Source organism: Vombatus ursinus, unplaced genomic scaffold, assembly GCF_900497805.2.
Source record: "Vombatus ursinus unplaced genomic scaffold, bare-nosed wombat genome assembly UNPS02009994.1, whole genome shotgun sequence".
Classification (NCBI taxonomy): domain Eukaryota; kingdom Metazoa; phylum Chordata; class Mammalia; order Diprotodontia; family Vombatidae; genus Vombatus; species Vombatus ursinus.
Window position 1 is genome coordinate 2,740,615 of NW_020949772.1, and position 24,788 is coordinate 2,765,402.

Genomic DNA, 24,788 nt, shown 5'->3' on the forward strand with positions numbered 1-24,788 from the left:
GCAATCATTGCAGCATGTAATCATAGTCAAGCAAAAGAAATTCACGTATTTGCCGATCCTGAAAATGTACTTCTTGAGTCCATCACCTCTCTTTAGGTGATGGTGCCCCATGTTTTGTTATTAGTCTTCTGAAGAAATGGTGGGTCACTGCATTGATGAGTGTTGTTTTTTTCTTCTTTATAATGCTTCTATTGTTACAGTTAAATCATCACCCTGATTCTGATCAATTCACTTTTCATCAGTTCATAGACATCCTCCCAGGTTTCTATGTAGTCTTTCTTTTCAACATTTCTTATCGCAGAATAATATTTCATTATATAACTATACCATAATTTGTCCAGACATTCCCCCAAGAGTTAACAATTTAATTTCCAGTTATTTGCTAAACTTTGTTCAATAATAGCTAGTATTTATATAGTGCTTAAATGTTTCTAAAACATTTTACAATTAACTCATTTTATCCTGATAATAATCCTGAGAAGCAAGTGTTATTATTATCTCCAATTTACAGATGAAGAAACTGAGGCAAGCAGAGGTTACGTAATTTGCCCACAGGCACAGAGTAAGTAATTAAGACAAGACTTGAAATCAAATCCTCTTCACTTTAGATACAGCACTTTATTTGCTGTACCACCTAACTGTCCATTGTAATGATCAGATGATGAAATTCAGTTCCCTCCTCTCTTGAAGATTGGAGTACTACAGTTGTGGAATTTTACATATGCTGTTAGACTTGGTTACTATGTCCTTAGGTTTTGCTTTGCTGATTTTCTGTGATACAAGGGAAAATTCACTAGGATTAGGAAGGGGACCATTCTCTTTTATTCAGCAAGGTTCTGCTGAGGGGTTGTAGAGAATTGCTTAATGAATGGGAGTGTGTGATTCATAGAAGATACTTGTTTTATCCCAGTAGGAAAGATGCATTTGGAGAAGGAAGATCTTTTTAAAAATAATTAAAACATCCTTGTTTCAGGCATCCCAGAAATGCAAGTATGAGGGGGGAAAGTACACACCCACAAAGTTCAAGGAGGGTAAAAATGAATCAAGTTCAAATTCACTTGACAATGAATCAAATTCAAATTCCCTTGTTCTTTCGAATTTTCATTTTGATAAAGTTTTTGCCTGTTGGATTCTATTTCTTCATCTCTTTGGCTTGTAACTATTTCTGAATGTAATAGAGCTAAAGAAAGCAAAAAAAATGATTTTAAAAATCAAATCAGAGTGGTAGTGGAAAAATTGAAAAAATAAATGAGAGTAGTGCAAGAAAATTATGAAAAGAGAAATAAGCACAGAAAATACTAAAGAAAAAAAAAACCTTAAAAAACTAAAGTGGGGCAGCTAGGTGGCACAGTAGATAGAGCACCAGCCCTTAAGTCAGGAGGACCTAAGTTCAAATCTGGCCTCAGACCAAGCACTTGACACTTACTAGCTCTGTGTCCCTGGGCAAGTCACTTAACCCCAATTGCCTAAAAAAAAACAAAAAACAAAAAAAAACTAAAGCAAAATGGAAAATAGGTTCAAAACATCACAGAAGACAATGCTTCATTAAAATTAGAATTAGACAACTATCAGCTAATGATTCTATAAGACATCAAGAAATATTTTTTTAAAAGTTAAAAGAATAAAAAATAGAAGAAAATGTGAAATATCTCACTAGGAAAACAACTGACCTGGAAAACCTATTAAGAAGAGATAATTTAAAAATTTTAGACTACCTGAAAGCTATGATCAAAAAAAGAACCTAGACATCACTTTTCAAGAAATTATAAAGGAAAACTGCCCAGATACCCTAGAACCAGAGGGTAAAATAGAAATTGAAAGAATCTACCAGTCACCTCCTGAAAAAGATTCCAGAATATAAGCTCTCAGGAATATTATAGCCAAATTCCAGAGTCCCCAAGTTAAGGAGAAAATTTTTCAAGCAGCCAGAAAGAAACCATTCAAATATCATGGAGCCACTATCAGATTCACACAAAATTTCACAGTTTCCACATTTAGAGAGTGGAGGGCTTAGAATATGATATTCTAGAAAACAAAGGAGCTGGTATTACAACCAAGAATAACCTACCTAGCAAATTTGAGTATAATCCCTCAAGGAAAAAAAAATGGATATTTAATAAAAATAGAGGAGTTTCAAGTATTCCTGATAAAAAGACCAGAGTTGAATAGAAAAATTGACATTCAAACACAAAACTCAAGAGAAACAAAAAAGATAAACATGGAAGAGAAATAATAAAGGACTTGATAAGGTTAAACTGTCTACATTCTTGTACAGGAAGATGATACATGTAACTCCTAAGACTTTGTCATTATTAGGGAAGTTAGAAGGAGTATATACACATGAATGTAGTTTTGTAGCAATGTAGAATGTAGCAATTATGCTGGGATGATCTCAACAAAAAAGTAAGGGTGAGAAAGAAGGATGCATTAGGAGAAGAGGGAAGGGAGAGGAAGAATGGAGAAAATTATCTTGCATAAAAGAGGCATACAAGAAAGAGCTTTTATAGTAGGAGGCTATGAGAGGAGCAGGCAATGCTTGAACCACACTTGAGCATCTCATCTGGATTGTTTCAAAGAGGATAGAATATGTGTGTATATATGTATATATATGCATGTATACTCAGTATATATACTCAGTTGTGTATGGAATTTTGTCTTACCCAAAAGGGAGAAAAGGAGGGTGATGAAAGAAAGATTAAGGGAGGCAGTAGTCAGAAGCAAAACATACTTTTGTGGGTGATCAGTGTAAAAAGAAAAGAAAGAAGGATAAACAGAAGAAAATAAGATAGAAGTAATCACAGTAATGATAACTGTGAAAGTGAATAAGATGAACTCATTCATAAAATGTAAGTGTATAGCAGAATGGATTAGAAACTAGAATCTAACAATATGTTGCTTATAAGAAATACACTTAAAACAAAAACATCACACAGAGTTAAAATAAGGGGCTGGAGCAGAATCTATTAAGCTTCAGCTGAAATAAAAAAGGCAGGGGTAGCAGTTGTAATCTCAAACAAAGCAAAAGCAAAAAAAAATTGACCTAGTTAAAAGAGATAGTCAGGGAAACTAGATTTTACTAAAAGGTACTATAAACAATGAAATAATTTCAATACTAAACACATATGCACCAAATACCATAGCATCCTAATTCTTAACAGAAAAGTTAAATGAGTTATAAAAGAAAATAGAAGGTAAAACTATTCTAGTGGTAACCTCAACTTTTTCCTTTCAGAAGTAGAAAATTTTAACCATAAAATAAATAAGAAAGAAGTTTTGGAGATGAATATAATTTTAGAAAAGTTAGATATGACAGACTTCTGGAGAAAATTGAATGGTGAATAGAGTGTACCTTTTTCTCTCTGTATATGGAAATTTCACAAAAATTTACCTTGTATTAGGACATACTAACCTAACAAAAAATTCAGAACAGCAGAATTATTAAATGTACCCTTTTTGGACCATAATGCAATAAAAATTACATTCAATAAAGATTCTTGGAAGCATAGATTAAAAATCAATTGGAAGTTAAATAATTTTGCCTCAAAGAATGAATGATTCAAAGAACAAATTATAGAAACAATCAATAATTTCATTAAAAAAATAACAACAAAAGACAACATATTAAAATTTGTGGGATGCAGCCAAAACTGTATTTAGGGGGAAATTTGTGTTTCTAGATGCTTACATCAACAACAACAAAAAAAAAAATAGAAAGAACAGATCAATGAATTTGACTTACAACTAAAAATAACTAGAAAAAGAACAAATTTTAAATCCCCAATTAAACACCAAAATAGAAAATCAAAGGAAAATTAATAAAATTGAAATTTTCAAAATTGAACTAATAAATAAAACTAGAAACTTATTTTATATTAAAAAAAATAAACCATTGGGTAATTTTCTTTTAAGAAGAAAGAAAACAAAATTACCAGCATCAAAAATGAAAGAAGCTGAACTCACCAGCAATGAAGATGAAATTAAAGAATTCTGTTATTTTGCCCAAGTATCTGCCAATCAAACTGACAATCTAAGTGAAATTGATGAATATTTACAAAAATTTAAATTGCTCAGATTAAAATAGGAGGAAATAAAATATTTAATAACTCTATCTTAGAAAAAAATATTGAACAAGCCACAAGAAAAAAAAATTCCTTAAGAAAAATCCCCATTACAGGATGGATTTACAAGTGTATTCTACTAAGCATTTAAAGAACAGTTAACTCCAATACTAAATAAACTATTTGAAAAAAAAATAGGTAAAGAAGGAGTCCTACCAAGTTCCTTCTATAACGCAAACATGGTTTTGATACCTAAACCAGGAAGAGCGAAAACAGAGAAAGAAAACTGTAGGCCAATTTCCCTAATGAACATTGATGCAAAACTTTTAAAATAATATACTAGCAAAGATATTATAGCAATATATCACAAATATCATTCATTATGAATAGGTAAGATTTATACCAGGAATCCAGGGCTGGTTGAATATTAGGAAAATTATGAGCTTAATTGACCATATCAGTAGCAAAACCAATAAAAATCATATTATATCAATAGATACAAAAGAAGTTTTTGATGAAATACAAACTTATTTCCTATTTAAAAAAACATTAGAAATTGATTCTTATTCTCCATCTAACCCCACCCCAATTTCTTGTAACAAATATTCATAGTCAAACAAAAGATATTCCTTCAATGGCTGTATGTAATATATGTGTATACACATACACACATGTGTGTACTTGTATATGTATAAGTATATATACATTTATATGTACATACATATAAATATCTGTACATATCATATATGTATAGACACTAGCAACACAAGGACTATATACATAGACTATGCAGTCTGTGAGATTATATTTTATATCATAAATATTTATATAATATTCAATATCAATAGAGCGGTAGAAATACCTCCCTAAATCTGTATCTCTCTGTCGCTCTCTCTGTCTCTCTCTCTCTCCGTATAGTACTTGCTGTGTGTCTTCAGTACCTCATTTAACTTCTCAGCTCTCCCAGGAAAATCTCTAGAATTATGAGTTCAGAGCAATCACTGTGTCTGCTTTGAAAGAACATGCTTCTTTACTGGTACTTCCGTACACTAATGAAATCACGGATTATGTTTTAAAAAGATGATTATTCATAGCCTTGAATAACCACTAGGTGGCACCAGTGAGCAAAGCAAGCTGAGCTGTCAATCATCTTATAGGGAGAGGGAGACTAATCACATGTCTAGGCAACTCACTCCATATTCCTTTGAGGTGGACAGAGTTTCCTTAGTAACACCCTCTTCAGGGGCATGATTTTTCCTTTCAAACTCTGTGCGTATTGCCTTCCTAGTGAGGGGAAAATGGCTGTCACCTTAACTTTTGGTCTCACTTCTGTGGCTTCGTTAGCTAACATTATTACTAGGACTGTGTTGGTCTCCATTTCTTTACCAGTTATGCACAGTTTTTCACCAAGCTTGCCACTTTTCCCCAATAACTATTCTAGTTCAATTGCTACGGGAAACAACAACAACAACAAAAGTCTCCTTTCTCTAAACAAGGAATCCTTCTCCTTTCCCTTGATTACTCCAGGCTTCCCAATGTAGCTCAGCCAATTGGCATGTCTCTCTCCAGAAGGCAAATTCATCTCCCTATTTCTTATGTCTATGTGTGAAAAATGAGCAATAAGCAACAAATTATTGTACTTTATGTTGGCCAACATTTTTTATCACATGCTTTAAGCATATAAATACAAGTGAATAATTGAGAGGAAAACAGTGCTCTTTAATTACCCAACTTCCCTTTCCAAGCAGCCTGGGGATGATAGATAGATGAAGTAGGAAGTCAGAGTAAGTAAATAACCAGAGACATTCAACTATCACCTAAAAAAAGGAAAAGGGAAGAGTTTTTCACCCATTCCTTTCTAGCAGACTATTCAATCAACAATCCAAATTTTGCCCAAGTTAGAGTGCGTGTTTAGATTAATTTCATTGCCCTGATTCAAGGATCATCACAATAGCTCCCGCTGGCTACAGCTCTGCTATCCACTCTCCATGGTTCTGCATTTTCGTCTCTTCTTTATGATGGCTCTTCCTGCCTGTGTCACCTAATCCACGACCATCAGCGTTTAAGAACTGCAGAGTTAAAAAAAAATTCCACCAAAAGAAAGTCCCCTGGCTCCTTCATTTCATCTCACAAAAGGTATGGTAATGTAACCATAGCACCTGGGATAAAATAGATCTCAGAAATGTTTGCCAAGTTGAATTAAATGGATGGATTTGAGACTGGACTCAGATTCTCTAGTAAAATGGGGAGATACTCTTGACCTAAGGCTTATTCTCTGAATTGGTAAATCCCTAGTCCAGATTTCTATTTTATAAGTATTCCCAGTCAAGCTCAGTTTACTAACTGTACTCTCTACCTCCCCCCATAGGGTTTCCCATCCTAGAAATACCTCCACCCTAAGGCCTGCTCTCAGGATTGGTGAGTTCCTGCCCCGACTCATTTAATTTCAATGAACTGAGCTCATTTCACTCATGGCTTAACTCATTCACTGAACTTTTCTCCACCACTTTTCCAGTCTCTTTTTCCCCTGCAGGTACCCTCTCTTACTGCACCTCTTTCCATTTTTCCCGTGTGTTGTATTATTAGAATGTAAATTCTAATTAGAATTTAATTAGAATGTAAATTCTTTAAGGGCAGGAATTGTATTGTTTGCTTGCATTTGCATCCCTGAGTGCTAGAGACTTAGCAAGGGCTTAAAAAAATGCTCTATCCCTAGATTTATGTAAAATGTAAGCTACCTGAGAGCAATAATTATTTTGTTTTTCCTTGGTATCTCTACAATGCACACTACAGTCCTAGCACAATAACTTGGCACATATCAGGTCCTTATTAAATATTTGTTAAACAAATGAATGAATGAAAAGCTATGTTCTTCCCATTATGCCAATAATAAATAGAAAGGAAAAAGAAGAAAATCAAATTTCCCAGTTACTAAAAGTGTTTTTGCTTTTTTTTATTTTTTTGGACTTTCAAAACAAGCTCACTACAAGAATTCTCATTTTCCCCAGCAGGTTCACAGAGTGAAGATTAAATTCATCAGAAGAAAGTGTAGGAAATGCCTGAGTGCCCATCTCTGTCTGTGCGGGTTACTCACTGAATTTGCCACTCCTGTCCCTGGGAAGAGATTGGCAACTTTCAAGGTCAGACTAATTGTGCTCTTACTTACCAATGACTTTCCCCAGCACAAAGAAATGTTCACAGTAGATTAAACCGGCCTTTCTCTTTCTTCCTTTTTGTTTCAGGGAAGAAAGGAGTGATGAGTGATTATTCCCCACAGATCTCATTCCAAACAAACCTTTCTGATGAGTTATAAAAACACATCTTTTCAATAAGCCCAAAGGAAGAACTGAAATCTTTTGGCCTCCTGGCTCTCTCTGCGTCTATATGTCTGTTTCTTTGTCTGTCTCTTTCTCTGTTCTCTTTCTCTGTCTCTCTCCATATTTTTCTGTCTCTTTATTCTCTGTCTCTGTCTCTCTGGGTCTGTCTCTCCGTGTCTGGTGCTCTCTGTCTCTGTGTCTCTGTCTCTTTCCATCTCTCTGTCTCTTGTCTCTCTCTCCTTACTCTTTCTCCCAAATACTTTCTCGGCCCATTCTGGCCACCACCTCCTTCTTCCCAGGCAGTGATTGTGATCGCATGTTCACACTTGGGTCCATGTTATTTATTCTCTATTTTGCATATTGTGATCGCCTTTGTCAACATGCTACATTTTAATGCCTCACTGAACCCTGTGTGTACTGAATCTTTATTGGGCAATTCCAAGGCACTGTTTATTTCCTGAGATGCTATTTGGTAGAAAATCAATAAAGAAGTAATCTAAGGGGGGAGGGGGGAGATATGTTTTTTCTCTCTCCAGCCTACTTTAAAAAAAAAAGGTCTATATAATTAACAGTGCTTGTAGCTCTTTCTCACCAGGACAGGGAAGTGCCATTACACCTCTAGATGTGCAAAATGATTTGGAGTTAATGAGAAATGCCTCAGTAAGTGTACAATGAACTTTGCAAGTCATTACAAAAAATTCCCATATATCTCAGAGAAGCAGCAAAGGGATAGTGACTGGGCCTGTGCTTTCAAAATTATAGGGAACTCCCAGGTTGCTAATTCAAGTCAGCACCTTCTTTTCAATTTATCATCTTAGCTGTCCAGAGCAGAGGTATCAAAAGTGTATACAGCCCACAACACTCCAGAGCGTGGTGAGAACTAGAGTGAAATGTAATTGAGAAATATTTAACAAAAATAAAAAGTCAATTTAAAAAAAAAGATAATATCATATTTTAAGATAAAGTCAATTGGTGGCCTGTAGGGATCCTTTTGTATGATTTAATGACCTCCATTTCTATTTGAGTTTGACATCACTAGCCTAGAGCACTGAGGGTTTAAGGGACTTACCTGAGGCCACACAGACATTAGGGTTAGAGAGGAGGAGAACCTTGAATCTAGCTTGAAGACCCCACAATAACTGCTCCCTCTCCAAGGCATTACAGAGTAGTTTAAAAAGGTGTTGAAATTAAAGTTACAAGACCAGAATAAAAATTCTGATCTTGACTATGCCCAAAGGACTATAAAAATATGTATACCCTTTGACCCTGCTCTGTATCCCAAAGAGATCATACAAATGAGAAAAGGACCCACATGTACAAAAATATTTATAGCAGCTCTTTTTGTGGTGACAAATAATTGGAAATTGAGGGGATGCCCATCAGTTGGAGAATGGCTGAACAAGTTGTGGTATATGAATGTAATGGAATACTATTGTGCTATAATAAATTATGAGCAGGCAGATTGCAGAAAAACCTGGAAAGACTTGAATGAACAGATGCTGAGTTAAGTGAACAGAACCAGGAGAACACTGCACACATTAACAGCAACATTGTTTGATGACTCACTTTGATAGACTTAGCTCTTCTCAGCAATGCAAGGATCTAAGATAACTCCAAAAGACTCACATTGGAAAATGCTATCCAAATCCAGAGAAAGAACTAGGGCATCTGAATGCAAACCAAAGCATATTATTTGCTCTCTCTCTCGCTCTCTCTCTCTCTCTCTCTCTCTCTCTCTCTCTCTGTTTGTTTGTTTCTTCTTTCTCATGGTTTCTCCCATTGGTTCTAATTCTTCTTTACAACATGACTAATGTGAAAACAAGTTCAAAATGAATGTACCTATATCAAATTGCATGCTGTCTTGGGGTGATGGGAGGGGAGAGATGGGGAGAAAATTTGGAACTCAAAATCTTATGGAAGTGAATGTTGAAAACTAAAAATTAATAAATAAATTTTAAAAGTAGAGGAAGAGGAAAGGGAAACTGAGAGAATGGGGAGAGACAGACAGAGATGAAGAGAGACAGAGAGGAGAGGGAGAGAGAGAGAGAGAATTGCCAGTCAGTGGACAGTCAAGATGAGATTTATGGAGCAGTGGGTATACTTAGAATTACAACAGAATTTACTTATATATTTTAGACTAATAGTTACACATTCAAAGGTTTCTATTTCATTTTGCTCCTTTCATTAAGTCTTTTTTTTAATAATATTATTAACAATGTGCTTGTGAGAGAGAAGTTATACTCAGTATACCAGGACAAACCAGGCTGTAATTGTCTCAGGTGCCCAGGATGGGGGTTTTGCTAATCAGATTTGGGATTTCAAGGGCCACAGACAGAGCCTAAATTGATCTAGCAGATCTAATAAATCATGTATAAACCACATGACTACACTCAGACATTTAGATCATGTATAATGAAACACACACACTACTTAAAGTTCAACCACTGGGTTCCCATCTCTGTCTGACTCCAGAGAAGTGGAGGTACATATATAACCGTCTCCAGAAGGGGGCACTCTCTAGATATACCCTAGCCAGCCTACAGACTTTAGAGGATGTGAAATTTTATACTGAATATACTCCACTTTTCTTACTCCAATCACAAGTAAGCTTAAACACAGGGGATGGTAGTATTCCTCTAGTGTCAAGGTCTGGATTCATGGATATCAATTGGTCATTCAACCTGCCTCAAAGTCCTTCTGAGATGATGATATCTCTAAATGGCCTAAATCAAGGTCCATGAACTACAAGGAAAAGAACTACCGTGGCTCAACATATACCTGGGCCTTTTGTATCTTGAGGACCACTGAAACATGGGTTAGTTTTAGTTTATATATTCAAAGATGAGAAGCTAGAAACAACTTAATGATAATAATAATAATAATAGCTAGCATTTATGTAGCGCCTACTATGTGCCAGGCACCGTGCTAAGTGCTTTACAAATATCCCATTTGATCAACACAACAACACCATGAGGGAGGTACTATTTTTATTCCCATTTTACAAATGAGGAAAGTGAGGCAAATAGCAAATCTGTGATTTGTTCATGTCATATAGATAGTAAAGGTCTGAAGCTGCATTTGAATTCAGGTCTTCCTGACTTGAGGTCCAGTGCTTCATCCACTGCACCACCTAGCTGCCTCTAATTTATTGGACAAAGTTATAAAAGATTACAAAGTCTTACAAAAGAAACTGCAGGTATTAGGGGGAGTTTTCCTCACTGTTGTCCAACAACAACAAGAAATTCGGAAGAGAAAGGAATATTTGAGAAGGAAAAATATTTGAAAAGGATTTGGCCAGTATTGGTTTTATAGTAGATAGAATGCTAGAATTGGAGACAGGAAGGCCTCAATTCAAATTCTGCCTCAGACACTTACCAACTATTTGACCATAGGCAAGTCACTTAACTCCTCTATCTCAGTTTCCATTTTTATAAAATGGTGCTAATAACAGCACCTACCTCATAGGGTTGTGAGGATGAAATGAGAATATATATACATATGTGTATGTGTATACAACCTTGCAAACCTTAAAATGTCATATAAATATCACCATCATTATCATTATTGTCATGATTATTTTTCTCATTGTTGTAATTTCTGAACCATTGTTTAAAGTATAGGATTGCTATGATACAAGTCAGGAATGAGATGTACTTACTACGGACTGATGCCAATGTAATTGTCTGAAGGCTTATAGAGCTAATCAAAGAGGCTTTTAAGCCAAAAAAGGAGAGTGAGAAAACTGCCAGGAAAGTGGATGCAGGGAGATGCCATCACTGCCAAGTCTGATACCATAGACAGTAATTACTAAGTCATAGAAAGAAGACCAGCTGAGACACCTAAAAGCTCAAAGGAGGAAAGAAATCCAAGAAAGAAACCACTTATAAAAACCTATGGCTTTAGACGTCTCTATCCTGCTTCTCCCCAAATGCATTTTTCTTTGACAGTACAATAGAGTGCTAGTTGATGAACAAAAATGATGTCTCCCTGCTATCTGTCCAACACTTCAATCAGAATTGTATGAATGCATTTTCATAATTTATTACCCTTCCTTTTTGTTTAATTTTATTATGCTTTTCGTTCTCACTGTAAATGTGTAAAATGCTATTAATCAACCTTTGTTAGTGAATTTTTGATGAATAGCAAGCAGATGCACCTTGCCTCCTTATGTATGCTGTGTTAAATGTAATATACTAAACAGAATTCATTATTTTAATAACATATTGGCATAATAAATCAAAAGAACACTCCTGAAGACTAGGATAAGGAAATGGACTGGGAAGTATTTCTAATATTTTTTTTTTCCATTCTGGGAGATCTGAGAATATGCTTTCTTTTTATTTCCCATTCAAAGAAAGAGTGTACATCATACAAAAACAGAAGATGAGGCAAGGCTGTCCTGGGAATGCTGTGAGCAAAGCAAAACTGAGGAAAGCCTATCTCTTAGGTGAAATGGCACTCTATTTCACCCTCTCCATTTAAATTCAGCTTGCCTTTTTAGAGCAATTTAAGAAACATTAATGATTGCTTATGTGAAAGGGGTTGTATTAAGTACTGGTGTAAACACAAAAATGAAAACTAGCCCCTGCCCTCTAGAATCTTACATTTTACTAGTGGGCGTAGAACAAGTACAAATGTAATGGGGTTCTGGCACAAGTGCAGACCCCATCAGCTTGCTAAGATGGTACCTTCATGTAGAAGATCCTCAGGAGCTACTTCTGGGAGAATCATGATGATGTCTGAGAGAAGTACATGCATGGACATTCTGTAACTGGTTCTGGTTGAACTACTGCATAATTGAGAGGAGCCATTTTCCATTGTCTATGGAGCCAGACCTGTTAGTGTCTTCCAAAGGGCCTGGGTCAATTCCCATCATCTCTCTTTGCCACTTTTCTGTCTGGTGGAGTGAAGTGATTCCTTCAATGAAGGCTTCTGTTGCAGGAAATGGGCTCTCCAACTATGAGATTTCCAAAGTCCAGGAGCCTGAGTCATAAGAATTTAAGAATCCAGGGATCTAGATCAGGTTATACCAATGCTGAGGAGTAAACGAGAACAGCAAACCTTCATCATCAGGGAACTCCAGTCCAGCAAGAGGGAAAGTGTTGCTACCTTTGGATGTGAACTTGATGGGATTACTCTAGGCCCTCACCAGTTATCTTGACCTTTGTCTTGCCACTGGACTCAGATGACTCTGGAGGAGAGAGTGAGACCGATGACTTTGCACAGCTCTGCCTCACTTAGATCCAATTCACCTGCAAGTCAAGACATCACTTTCATGATGTCATCGGTCCTCTTTGAGAACAAAGGACCAACAACAATCCGGTGGGATTAATGTTAAATTAGTCTTCACTTAAATTTCAAGCCTAATCCGTCCACTCACACTAGAGGTGTTATAGTGAGGAATGTATCCAGAAGATGTATCCAGAAGAAACATTTGTATGTTTCTTCTTGTTATAGCTTTAAAGGAAATAGTCCTTTGTAAAAGCTAAAAAAGATAGTCTAAAACCAGGCTGTAAAGGGTTTTATATGACAAACAGAGAAAAGTTTGTATTTTATCCTGGGGGAAATAAGGGAATCTTGGAGTTTTGGGACCTGGAGAGTAACTTGGCCAAATTTGTACCCGTAGGACAACTTCCACTTAATAATAAAAACTGACACATTTTGCTTTAAAATTCATTATTTACTTTATCTAACATTATATAATGTGAGCCTCCCAGCAATCCAATGGTATTAGAGGTTCTGGGTATTTTTATTCCCATTTCATATATATAAGGAAACTGAGAGTCAGAGGTTAGCGGTCTTGGCCACGGTCATAGAACTTGAAAGTGTCAGAGATGAAATTCAAATATAGGTCTTCCTGACTCTATCTACAACACCACACTACATTTCCTTTTTTCTGAGCACGTAGGTCTAGACACACAATACCCATAGACTCAATGCTTCTGTTTATTTGCTATTTGAGCCTTTTGAAAGAATAAAATTCTCAGTTTTTGACATTTCTGGCTCAAGCTGGGTAGGTCAGAAACTCTGGAAACTGTTTCGCGAGCTCAGTAGCTCCTGGGCTTCTGGCATAATTTTCACCAGCCCTCCCACACTGGTGGGCTGTCTAATGGGCCCCGCTGACTCTCAAGCATACTTATAATCACAGAGACCAGGAGGAGGCTTTTGACAATTGTGGTTTTCATACCTCATCCAGACAAGCACTCCTCTATAAGCCAGACATGGACAATTACAATTTATCCCCAGAATACAGTTCTCCCGTGGTAAATAAGACCAGCAAACACATTCTTCTCCCACATTATGGTTATGGAAAAGTAAGAAGTGAATTGTTCAAAACAATCCAGACTTGTCTACCCCAAATAAAATGTGTGTTGTATATTTATTCATAGTTGTAGAATAGGCAGTTGCTGAAGGAATGTGAGGAGCCTTGGAAAAGCCAGAGCCAACCTCTCATATGTACTGTGCTGCCATGGCAAAAACACATCAGAATCTTAAATTGGAGGATGGGAGTTCACCTGTGGCAAGGGAGAAGGCTAATCCCATGCAATAGGAGTTCACCTGTGGTGTGTCCCCAAAGGCAATAAGTAGTTTGGTATGGAGATTTGGGGCCCCTCTAAATTTTTATTTCGGTCAGTCCTTTCAGTCATGCACAACTCTTTATGACCCCATTTGAGGCTTTCTTAGAAAGGATGCTGAAGCGATTTTGACATTTCCTTCTCCAGCTCATTTTATAGATAAGGAAACTGGGGCAAACAAGATTAAGTAACTCGCCCAGGGTCACAAAGCTAGTCAGTGTCCGAGGCCAGTTTTGAACTCAGGAAGATGAGTCTTCCTGACTTCAAGCCTGACACTTTATCCACTGCACCTCCTAGCTCCACCCAAATTTTCATACCTTAGACCAAAGAGGTAGTCCACCAACTTTAGTTCTGTCTCTAAAATACTTTATGCATTCTAGTTTTCCATTTTCTCCTTTATAAAATGAAGGTTTGGATTAGCTGAACTTTAAATTCTCATGATTGGCTTTCATTTGTCCTAAATAATTGTATTCTGCTTGCAATGTTTTGTTTGTTTGCTTGTTTTTGTTTTGTTATTGTTGTTGTTTTTGTGTTTTTTAACATTTTCCTCTCTAAGCAATGATTTTAGAGTCGGGGATCTAGGTTCATATCTTGATTCTGGCATTACTACCTCTGACCAAGGGCAAATAAAAACTGTTTCTTTACCTGTAAAATGGAAGAAGTGGAGTAGATAACCTCTGAAGTCCTTTCCAGCTCTGAATCTGTGATCTTATTATAACTCCATTCACTTCCTGTGCCTAGGATGGTTTTTGGAAGGAAAGTCCTGTGACTTCGAGTGATGCATACACGGAGATAGATACAACCACATTGCTCAATACCAACCATAACTTTGCCTAGAAGACTAATTTCCGGAGAACACACACAAAGCAAGCACTCACATGGAGGTCAAAAGAAGTGATACAAGGACACTCTCGAGGTCTCTCTGCAGAACTTTGGAATTGTTAGACATAAGAAACACTGGAATAGGTCTGTCCGGCATGGTAAGCCCATGTCAAAGAAGGTTCTATGCTCCAAGAGCAAAGCAGAATTGTAGTAGTTCAAAAGAAATGTGAGATGCACAAATTTAGACATCTTTACTCCAAATGTTCATATGGACTATTTGTGCCTGACCTGTGGTAGATCCTTCTGAGCTCATATTGGGCTGATCAGTCCCAGTCAGATGTACCTTGACCCTGACATAATGATGTCATATTGGTTATTTTTTTTTAATTTTAAAACTTTTTATTTAAAGTTTTGAATTCCAAATTCTATCCCTTCCCTCCTCCCTCCCTGAAATGATAAGGAATCAATAGGTTACACACGTCTAATTATGGAAAACATTTCCATATTAGTCATTTTGTACAAGAAGACTAGAATAAAAAAAACGAGAGAAAGAAAGTAAAAATAGCATTCTTCAGTCTTTATGCAAATAATATCAGTTCTTTCTCTGGAGGTGGATAGTGTGCTTCATCATTAGTCCTTTGGGATTGTCTTGGATCATTTTATTTCTGAGAATACCTAAGTCATTCACAGTTCATCAGACAATATTGCTGTTATAGTGTACAGTGTTCTGGTTCTCCTCATTTCACTTTGCATCAGTTCATGTAAGACTTTCCAGGTTTTTCTGATATCATCCTGATTGTCATTTCTTATAGAACAATAATATTCCATTACAATCACCTACCACAGTTGTTTAGCCATTCCCCAACTGATGGGCATTCCTTCAGTTTCCAATTCTTAGCTACCACAAAAAGAGCTGCTATAAATATTTTTTTAAACATATAGGTCTTCTTCTCTTTTTTTGGATGTCTTTGGTCTATAGAACTAACAGTGGTATTGTTGGATCAAAGAGTATACACAGTTTTATAGCCCTTTGGGCATAGTTCCAAATTGTTCTCCAGAATGGTTAGATCAGTTCATAACTCTACCATCGGTGCATGAGTTTCCCAGTTTTCCCACATCCCCTCCAACATGCAACATTTTCCCTTTTTTGTCATATTAGCCAATCTTATAAGGGTGAGGTGGTACCTCAAGGTTGTTTCAATTTGCATTTCTATAATCAATAGTGATTTGGAGCATTTTTTCATATAACTATAGATAGCTTTGATTTGTTTGTCTGAAAACTACCTTCATATCCTTTGATCATTTATCAACTAGGGAGTGACTTGTATGTTTATAAATTTGACTCAGTTCTCTACATATTTGAGAAATGAGGCCTTTATCAGAAATACTTGTTGCAAATTTTATTCCCCAGTTTTCTGCTTTCCTTATAATTTTGATTGCATTGGTTCTGTTTGTGCAAAAACTTTTTAATTTTATATAATCAAAATTATCTATTTCACATTTTGTAATGCTTTCTGTATCTTCTTGGGTTTTATATTATTTACTTATCCATAAATCTGACAGATAAACTATTCCACGGTCTCTTAATTTGCTTATGGTATCATCCTTTATATGTAAATAATGTACCCACTTGACCTTATCTTGGTATGTGGTGTTTCATATTGGTCAATATATAGATTCTGCCACACTGTTTTCTACTTTTCCCAGCAGTTTTTATCAAATAATGAGTTTTTGTTCCAAAAGCTTGGATCTTCGGGTTTTTCATATACTAGATTACTATGGTCATTTACTATAGTATAATTTGTACCTAAACTATTCCACTGATCCACCACTATTTCTTAGCCAGTACAAATTGTTCTGATAATTACCATTTTATAATACAGTTTGAGATGTGGTACAGCTAGACCACCTACTTTTGCATTTTTTTAATTGATTCCTTTGATATTCTTGAGCTTTTGTTCTTTCAAATGAATTTTGTTACTATTTTTTCCAGCTCTATAAAATATTTTTTGATAGTTTCATTGATATGGGACTGAATAAATACATTAATTTAGGTAGAATTGTCATTTTTTATTATATTGGCTCAACCTATCCATGAGCAATTGATATTTTTTCCAATTGTTTAGATCTGACTTTATTCGTGTGAAAAGTGTTTTATAGCTGTATTCCTATAGTTCCTGGGTTCGTCTTGGCAGGTAAACTCCCAAGTATTTTATATTGTCTACAATTATTTTAAATGGAATTTCTCCTCCTATCTCTTGCTGCTGGATTTTGTTTGTGATATATAGAAATGCTGATGGTTTATGTGAGTTTATTTTGCATCCTGCAACTTTGCTAAAGTTGTTAAAAAATTGAAGTACTTTTTTTAGTTGATTCTCTAGGATTTTCTAAGTATAACATCATATCTATAAAGAATGATGGTTTTATTTCATTGCCTATCCTAATTATTTTAATTTCTTTTTTCCTCTTTTATGGCTATAGCTAACATTTCTAGCACAATACTAAATAATAGAAGTGATAATGGGCACCCTTGCTTCACCCCAATTGTATTAAGAAGGTTTCTAGCTTATCTCTATTACAGATAATGCTTGCTGATGGTTTGCAACAAATATTACTTTTCATTTTAAGATTAGCTCCATTTATTTCTATGCTCTCTGGTGTTTTTAATAGGAATGGGTGCTGTATTTTATCAAAGGCTTTTCCTGCATCTATTGAGATGATCATATGATTTCGGTTGGCTTTGTTATTGACATAGTCAATTATGCTGGTAGTTTCCTAATATTGAACCAGCCCTGCATTCCTGGTAGAAATCCTTCCTGGTTGTAGTGCATGATCCTCATGAAAAATTGCTGTAATCTCTTTGCTAGTATTTTATTTAAAATTTTTGCATCAATATTCATTAGAGAAATTGGTCTTTCATTTTCTTTCTCTGTTTTGGCTTTTCTTGGTTTAGGTAACAGTACCATATTTGTGTCATAAAAAAAAAATAATTCACCTATTTTTCCAAATAGTTTATATAATGTTGGCATTAATTGTTCTCTAAATGTTTGGTAGAAATCACTTGTGAATCCATCTGGTTGTGGGGATTTTTTCTTAGGAATTTTATTGTTGGTTTGTTCAATTTCTTTTTTCTAAGATGGTGTTAGGTATTTTATTTCTTCTTCTGTTAATCTGGGTAGTTTATATTTTTGTAGATATCTATCTGTTTCATTTGGATTTATTGGCATATAATGAAGCAAAATAGCTCCTAACAATTGTTTTAATTTTCTCTTCATTGGTGGTGAGGTCACCCCTTTCATTTTTGATACTACCAATTTGGTTTTCTTCTCTCTCTTTTTTTTAATCAAATTAACATATGGCTTATCTATTTTGTTGAGCTTTTTTTATTCATAAAACCAGCTTCTAGTTTTATTTATTAGTTCAGTGGTTTTTTTTTTTTTACTTTCAGTCCTACTAATCTCTCTTTTGATTTCCAGGATTTTCAATTTGATGTTTAATTAAGGATTTTTAATTTGTTCTTTTTCTAGGTTTTTTTTTTGTAGTTGCATACCCAATTCTGTTTTTTTTCTTTTTCTCTCTATTTTTTTCTGAATTTTTCTCCATTTTATTGATATAAGCAATTAGAGATATAAAATTTCCCCTAAGTACCATTGTGGCTGCATCCCATAAATTTTGGTATGCTATCTCATTGTTGTGATTTAATGAAAGTATTGATTGTTTCTATAATTTGTTCATTGATTCACTAATATTTTGCAATAAATTATTTAATTTTAAATTAATTTTTAATTTTTCTTTCCATTGTCTATTATTGAATGCAATTTTATTGCATTATGATCTGAAAAGGATGCATTTATTATTTCTGTTTTTCTACATTTGGTTGTGAGGCTTTTATGTCTTAATATGTGGTCAATTTTTGTGTAGATGCCATGTCCTGCTGAGTATATTCTTTTCTATTCCCATTCAATTTTCTCCAGAAATCTATATCTGCCTGTTTCAGAATTTCATTCATCTCTTTATCTTCTTTCTTGTTTATTTTTTGGTTATATTTATCTATTTCTGAAAGGGAAAAGTTGAGATCCCTCATTAGTATAGTTATATTATCTATTTCCTCCTCTAACTCATTCAACTTCTTCAAAAGTTTAGATGCTATACCATTTGGGGCATATATGTTTAGTATTGATATGACTTCATTGTCTATGGTACCTTCAGCAAGATACATTTTTTTCTTTATCTCTTTTAATTAGATCTATTTTAGCTTTTACTTTGTCTGAGGTCATGATTGCTACACCTGCTTCTTCTTTCTTTCTCTCTTTTTTTTTTTGCTTCAGCTGATGTATAATAGATTGTGCTCCAGCACTTTACCTTTACTCTGTGTGTATCTCTCTGCTTCAAATTTGTTTCTTGTAAACAACATATTGTAGGATTCTGGTTTTTAATTCATTCTGCCATCCACTTCTGTTTTATGGGTGAGTTCATCCCATTTACATTTATAGTTATGATAATGAACTGTGTATTTCCCTCCATGCTATTTCCCTTGTTTATTCTTCTCTCTCTCTCTTACTCCCCAACACTGCAGGTGTTTTACCTCTGGTTACTGCCTTCCTCAACCTACCCTCCCTTTTATCATCTTTTATTATCTCTGTCCTTTTTTACTTCCTTAAAGGGTAGGATGGATTTCTGTATCCAACTGAATGTGTATGTTATTCCCTCCTCGAGCCAATTCTGATGAGAGTAATGTTTAAGCTTTGCCTGTCCCCCCTCCCATCTTCTCTTCCATTATAATAACTCTTTCATGGCTCTTTTATGTATGATAATTTACCCCATTCAATCCCCCCTTCCTTCCATTAAATTTTCTTTCTCACCCCTTCATTTTTTGGGAGGTGTCATCCCATCAAAGTCATTTTATATTTACACCCTTTGTCTACATATACTCCTTCCAACTGTTCTTATAATAATAAAGTTCTTAAGAGTTACAAGTATTATCTTGCCATATAGAAATAAAAACAGTTAAACCTTGTTGAATTTCTTATGTTTTCTCTTTCTTGTTTCTTTTTTTTTTTACCTTTTTATATTTCCCCTGAGACTCATATTTACAGGTCAGAATTTTTATTCAGCTTTGGTCTTTTAATTAGGAATGCTTGAAAGTTCTCTATTTTGTTGAATATTCATTTTTTCCCCTGAAAGATTATATTCAATTTTGCTGGCTGATTCTTGGTTGTAATCCTAACTCCTTTGCCTTCTGGTATATCATATTCCAAGTTCTCTGGTTGTTTAATGTGGAAACTGCCTAATCCTATTCCATCCTGACTTTACCTCCACAATATTTCAATTGTTTCTTTTTGGCTGCTTGCAGTACTTTCTTCTTGATCTGTGAGCTCTGAAAGTTGGCTATGATGTTCCTGGGATTTTTCATTTTGAGTGGATTCTTAGCATTCCTATTTTGCCTTCTGGTTCTAATATATCAGGGAAATTTTCTTTGATAATTTCTTGACAGATGCTGTCTGGGCTTTTTTTTTTTTTTTTTTGATCATGGCTTTCAAGTAGTCCAATAATTCTTATATTATCTCTCCTGGATCTATTTTTTAGGTCAGTTGTTTTTCTAATAAGAAATTTAACATCTTCTATTTTTATTTTTACTTTTTTGATTTTGTTTTATTTTTCTTGGCATCTCATTAGCTTCTACTTGCTCAATTCTGATTTTTAAGGAATTCTTTTCTTTAGTGAACTTTTGTACTTATTTTTCTATTCGGCAAATTCTATTTTAGGGAGTTATTTTCTTTGGTAAATTTTTGTATATCTTTTCCCATGCTATTGACTCTTTTTCATGATTCCCTTGTTATTCTCATTTCTTTTTCCTTATTTTTCTTCTATTTCTCTAATTTCTTTTTAAATCTTTTTATAAACTCTTCCAGGAATTCCTTTTGGGCCTGAGACTAGAGTACATTTTTCTTTTAGGTTTCACATGTAGACATTTTGACACTATTATCCTCTTTTAAGCTTTTGCTTTGAGTCTCCCTGTCACCATAGTAACTTTCTACAGTAAAATTCTTTTTTGTTTGTTTGTTTGTTTTTTGCTTATTTTTTCTGCCTTTTTTTGTGACTTGTGTTTTTATGTAAGAGTTGGGCTCTGGTTCTGTACTGTCCCAAGCTTTTTATGCTGGGGCTCAGGGTCTTACTGCTGACTTTCACTAGGCTTCAGGATTTAGCTTCTTGCTTTCATTGGAGAGTAGGTTTCCTTCCTAGTTTGTACTGGGTATGTGGCCTCCCTGTTGGTCTCCTCTGGGCATAGGGTTTAGCTGTTGGCTTACCTCAGGGGTGAAGCCTTGGTGCTGGGTTGTTATGCTGGGTTCTCTCTGCTGGCAGGCCCCAGGGGTGGGGTCTCTCTGTTGGTCAGCCCTGGGGTGGGGCTTCACTGTTGGTCAGCAATGGAATCAAGGCCTGGCTGGTAGCTTGTGCTGTGGGTGGGGTTGCTGAGGTGGGGCCTTGCTGAGCTGCAGAGACTGCTCAGTTGCCTAGGGGACTGCAGGTTTGCCAGAGGGTGAGGCCTCAATGGTAGATTGCCTTAGGTTTGGAGCCTCACTGCAGGCCCCTTGCTGTGAGGCTGGCTGCTGCTGCTGCTCTTAGACATTGCTCCCTTCCCACCTGAGTGAGATAGACCTTTCCTGCCATGCTAGTAAAGTGCTTCCCTGCTCCCAGGTCAATTCTGAGTTGATTTTCTCGTTCTTTGGAGGGGAATTTGGGAGGGCTTCAGAGGGTTCCTTCCTCACTCTGCCATCTTGACACTGGAAGACTTCATTTTGTTCATTTTTAAGAATGAAGGACAACCGAATAGATATGACCCCTGATTGGTTCAGATACTATTGAAGCAGGGCACTGTATGCATGTGGAGAGAGTTAGAGAGAAAAGAAGAGGAGTTGGGAGATCCCAGGTAGGAAATGAAAGGTAAGAATTTTTGAATGTCACATTAGAACTGCATATCTATGGAGAAGCTGGCCCCCAGCAAGTTCCTTGAATTCGAGCATGTGCAACCCAAGAGAATCCTAAGAACAAACTACCCTGAGGAGATTGTTCTCCTTGGTTAAGCTAAGATTTTATCTTATTCCCTATAGAAAGCATTCATCTACTCCTGTGTTCTTACCTCTGCACAAATCTGTATGCCTTCTCCACTTTCTGTTTGCTTAAATAAATGTCTGATTGTTTTATATGAAACCAATATTTGGTGGGAGGCAGCTAAGCTAGTCTAGAACAAGCTATCTTTTAGCCTGCTTTTTAGAGTGACCAGGGAAACCAAAGAGAATCACGCCTTTAGACTAACAATATTTGATATGTGGTAGATAGACAGAGTTTTAGCATAACTCCCTTTTAGGAAATTGGAGAATGAAAGACTGAACATCTTGCCACAGTCTTCTTCTGGATCCCCCAAAGATAGAAATCACAGTTTCCATTGGAGACATGGTTAGCCATATCTGAGATCAGACACTGACCAACCAATCCATATTAGACAGAAACATCCACATCAGTGCTACACTAATGCTATGATCATGCTACGAAAAAACCAAAATATGATTACTGGTATAATCAAAAAAGCCCATTTGCATTCAAATTTATTTTGTCTTTTTAAACATTTGTTGTTATTTTTTGATGTTGTTAATGTATTATTTTAGGATTTCTAAATCTACAGTAACTTCAATATGCCCCAGTATATATATTTCTTTTTCTATATATATAATGATATTTTCCCTTTTCCAAACATTTAAAATGTCTTTTCCTATTTTTTAACATAGTTGCCACTTTCCAATGATTCACACTCCCCCATCAGCCTTATAGGTTTAATAGACAGATATGCTAGAAATAAGTACAAGGGAGGTAGAATCCATAGCTCAATGAACATTTGTTAAGCACCTATTGTGTACTAGACATCATGCTAAAACAGTAGGGATACAAAGAAAGGCAAAAGGCTAATTTGTTATATAAACAAACAAGCATTCTATAGAGCACAGTATGGGTAGCTTTAAAGTAAAACATTGGTGGCAGGCCCTTCCTTCTTCTTTGGCGCCACCAACATGGTATTCAAGCGCTATGTGGAAATTGGCCGGGTGGCCTACATTTCCTTTGGGTCACATGCTGGCAAGCTGCTAGCTGTTGTGGATGTTATTGATCAGAACAGGGCTTTGTTTGATGGCCCATGCAGTGGTGTGAGGACGCAGGCCATGCCATTTAAATGTATGCAACTTACAGACTTTGTGCTCAAGTTCCCACACAGTGCTCATCAGAAGTATGTCAGGGCTGCTTGGGAGAAAGAAAAGATCAATACAAAATGGAAAGCCACAAGATGGGCCAAGAAGATTGAAGCCAGAGAAAGGAAAGCTAAGATGACATATTTTGACCGTTACAAAGTCATAAAGGCCAAGAAAATGAGAAACCAAATTATCAAGCATGCAGTAAAGAAGCTCCAGAAGACGTCCACCCAAAAGGGGTCTGCCAAGAAGGGGGCTCCCCAGGAGGTGCTGGCCGCAAAGGTCTCTGCCAAGAAAGTCCCTTCAAAGAAGGCCGAGGATCAGAAGGCCGCTCCCGGCCAGAAGGCTCAGAAGGGTCAGAAAGTCTCCAGACAGAAGGCCCCAGCCAAGAAGGGACCCGCCCAGAAAACAGTTGCTCCAAAGGTTAAAAAATAAGAGGCTGCCAGAAATCAAATAAAGGTTTTACTAGTCCCACCTATAACACTACCCCTGTGACCCTGGGAAAGTCATTTAGTTTCCTTAGGCATCAGTCTCCTCATTTGTAAAATCAGGGAGTTAGGCAAGATGGCCTCTGAGAATGCTTCCAGCTTGAAATCTATGATCTTGAGGGAAAAGCTCCTCAACATAAGAGGTGCTTAAGAAACACATGTTGAAATGATTTGACAGAAACTACAGGATGGTACATTGACAGGTAAAAGACACTTCAGAGGCCATCTAGTCCAGCTCACACAGGTTTTATGACTTAAGATCTGCCTGATGGAGAACCCAGGACCCTGAATCCAAGAGCCTTTGGAGAGCAATGCTTCCAGCCCAATGTTAAATGGTAAAATATTAGATATCAATAAGATTTTATCAGTGGAAAAGTCATCAGTCAGTCAATCAATCAATCCATAAACATTTATTATTGCTACATGCTAAGCACTGTGCTAAGTGCTGGGGATGTAAAGGGGCAAAAGTCAGTCCTATTAAAGAAGAGGCATAACCATCTGTCTTGTAGCTGGATCCTATGTGTTATACATTTCATTTACGAGTATACTGGAAAAATGATCTCAGATGCCAAGGTGGACATTGGAGATGACTCTTACATCTTTGTTGTTTGTCCTTCATTCTCAAAGAGGACCAATAAAGTCAGGAAGGCAATATCTTGATTCCCAAGAGAATTGGATTTAAGTGAGGCAGGACTGAGCAAAGTCACCAGCCTCATTATCTCCTTCAGAGCCAGCTGGTTCCAATGTCAGGAAATAGATCAGGATGACTGGAAATGGCCCTGCCTTACCTCTTTGACTTGGAAGATAAAGATAGGCAGGTGCACTGCCTTAAAGCCCACTACTATGGCAACATCAGCAGTTGTATCAATCATTTGTGTGACCCCTACATCCTCCCTGTCTGAATCGTCATGCACCAAGACCTCAGGCTTCCCCAAATTGCCTTTTTCAGTTTGCTAGACATATGAATGGTAATGGAGCTAGACAACTACAAAAGATTCCAGGACATTGAGAGCAAGTACTCCACCTATCAATGTGTCTCTGAGAGGCACATTCAATTGAGGCCATCCTTTGACCTTGAGTAAAGCTGCCTGGCCCTCCTGGAACACCATCCAGAGCTGGTTCCTGATCTCTTACCCTCACTCAATTCTTGACTCCAAGTCTAATGACTTCTGAGGGCTTCTCCACAAAGTTTTCTCTCCTCATATCTGGTCTCATCTCAACAGAGTTAGCTACCATTCTCCCAACCACTCACTGTCCCAAACCATTCCTGTTTCTTCATGCCACCTGTTTT

The 24,788-nt window shown here is 36.3% G+C and overlaps 1 pseudogene; it reads left to right on the plus strand.

Moving 5' to 3' along the window:
• The first annotated feature begins 22,830 nt into the window (after window positions 1-22,830).
• Window positions 22,831-23,444, plus strand: LOC114036802 (annotated as a pseudogene).
• The last annotated feature ends 1,344 nt before the right edge of the window (window positions 23,445-24,788 follow it).